The sequence below is a fragment of the Sinocyclocheilus anshuiensis genome, unplaced genomic scaffold (genome assembly GCF_001515605.1).
Source record: "Sinocyclocheilus anshuiensis isolate Anshui unplaced genomic scaffold, SAMN03320099.WGS_v1.1 scaffold552, whole genome shotgun sequence".
Taxonomy (NCBI): domain Eukaryota; kingdom Metazoa; phylum Chordata; class Actinopteri; order Cypriniformes; family Cyprinidae; genus Sinocyclocheilus; species Sinocyclocheilus anshuiensis.
The window spans coordinates 1,295,300-1,297,640 of record NW_015554362.1 but is presented as its reverse complement, the minus strand read 5'-3'; the positions used below and the strand labels follow the sequence as shown (position 1 = coordinate 1,297,640).

Below are 2,341 nucleotides of genomic sequence, written 5' to 3'. Positions count from 1 at the left end.
CTGAACTGCAGTGGAAACGCAAACCGAGCCGAGCCGTGCCGTGCCGTACCGTACTGAGCTGTGCTGAGCCGAGTCATACCACGCAGTGGAAAAGCGCCATTAGGAGGCGGGCTGATTAAAAAAAAAGCACTGGGTGGATTTGTATCATTTTAGGGTGGTTGTGTACACACACTGCCAACACACATTTAAGTTCAAACAACTTGTAAAAGTGCATGTAGCATCCTATGACCCCTTTAACCGGTTTGTTTCATAAAAGCATCCAAGCCAATGGTGTCAGAAATGACCTTTGAATGCTTGGATTTGATTTTCGAAGACATTTCTACTTTTAAAGGCACAATATGTAATTTTTGCCACTAGAGGGCGCGTATTCAAAACAAACAAAGAAACAAAGGCGTAGTTAGATGACACCGTGACTGGGTGTGGAATCATGGGAGTTGTCGTCTTCATCCCCACAGCCGAAGCAATCCGATGGGACTCGGGCAGAAATCATGTTCATGGATGAGCTAATGTATTAAAGATTTATTAACGTCATAGTATGCAGAGTGAGGCGGAAAGCCGTCGAAGTGAAACGAGGCCGCTGAACGAGCGCGACACACGGCTCGAAAGCAGCGGAACTTTTATTATGCCACAGTCGACTGCTTCCGCTCCTTCCGGAAAGCAGCGGAAGTAAGCAGCGCTGTTTTATCATACTAGATACATTTGAACGTTCTGTTATAATGCTACTCTTTGCGGTCGTCACCGGTCTAATAAAATGCATAGCATATTATTTTGTTTTCTACAAAACAAAACTGGAAATCGAGGGGTTATGACGTCATTGGCAGGCGACACAATGACCCTATAGACACGGTCCGTGTCACTAGTTAAAATTGCTTATTTCTCTGGATTTAAACATACTTCGAAACATTTGAGATAAAGTACACAAGTCAGCAAAATATATAAAACTGTTCTAGTGGTTTTTGGATATTTTAATTTAAAAAAATCTTACATGTTGTGCCTTTAAGTACAAGGGTGTCGATTTGGTGGGAAAAAAAATAATGAAATGCAAATTTTCCAATAAAAATTTTGATTGCAATCTAAAATGCCATTTAAAAAAAAAAATTCCAGGTTTACTGTGCTTGTTTGCCAGGCTGCACAATTTGGCCAATATAGCTTAAAAAATAAAATAATTAAATAAATAATAATGATAAAATACTAAAGAAAACAAAATAATAAATACAGCTAGAGTAATATTTTACTGTAAAATAAAGAAAAACGAATATCAATATTGCTTATTACTATTATTATATAATTATCATAAATAATATAATTATTTTATTATATAAACAATCAAATAAGAAATCGTAATATATGTAATTGTAATTATATAACTGTAATATTGTAATATTTCACTGCAAAATAAAAACAAGTATATAAAATGAAAAGGATTACTTAAAATGACATTAAAAAATACTTGTACCGCCAATTTGATTATAGTTAAAAATTTAATGCAGCAGCTGAAAATATGCAAATAATATATAAAATAAAATAATAATATGCAAATAAATAAATAAATATGTTGTTTATCATGTACACAGCTGAGGAACATTATAACCTTCCCTCTTCATTAATGTGCATCAGCTGCACACAATAGGTCCATTAGTCAGAGCCGGCAGTCTGTTAATCCATGTTTTTTTTTTTTAAGGGTCTGCTTGTTCACCAATCATCCATTTATCCTCCTACCCACACATATGGAAAATGTTGATTCAGCTTACATTAAACAAGGTGAAAAGCTCTGAATATTCAAATGGCTTACTCTTGCACTGAGAGAAGGAAACACATGCATAATGCAGAAGCTGAGGTGGACTGACATGAGTCGGGTCAAACATTTTGAGCTCACATAACCGCTATCGTGTCACTCCATGGGCATAAGTACTTCAAAACGCTTGTAACGGCACAGGTGAGTCTTGAGTTCCCATGGAAAGCATGTGATTTGACCGCTCTTGACAGTTTCTCTGCATTCCTCTGTCTTTGGCTGCTGGGGAAATGCGAACAGGCAAGGCCTCCGTCGCAGTGGAGTTTTCAATGCACATAATGCACTACAATGCAAATGAGACAGTTTATAGAGGTCATATTTGAAACTTATTCTACATTGCTTTTTTCTCACAGTCCACTTTAGTCAAGCTTTCTTAAAATGAAAAGTCATAATAATTCAGTATTTCATGACTATTCACTGTCACTCTGACACTTTGGCACAAAACGAGAAATGTAGCATTCCATCACTTGCTCATTAATGGATCCTCTGCAGTGAATGGGTGCCGTCAGAATGAGAGTCCAAACAGCTGATAAAAACATCACATTAATC

General features: G+C 36.7%; 1 protein-coding gene across 2 annotated transcripts in view; it reads right to left on the bottom strand.

Moving 5' to 3' along the window:
- The window catches only part of LOC107671458 (exostosin-1a), a 63,685-nt gene that overhangs the window by 46,614 nt on the left and 14,730 nt on the right, over nt 1–2,341 (bottom strand). The gene's annotated exons all lie outside the window — the stretch shown is intronic.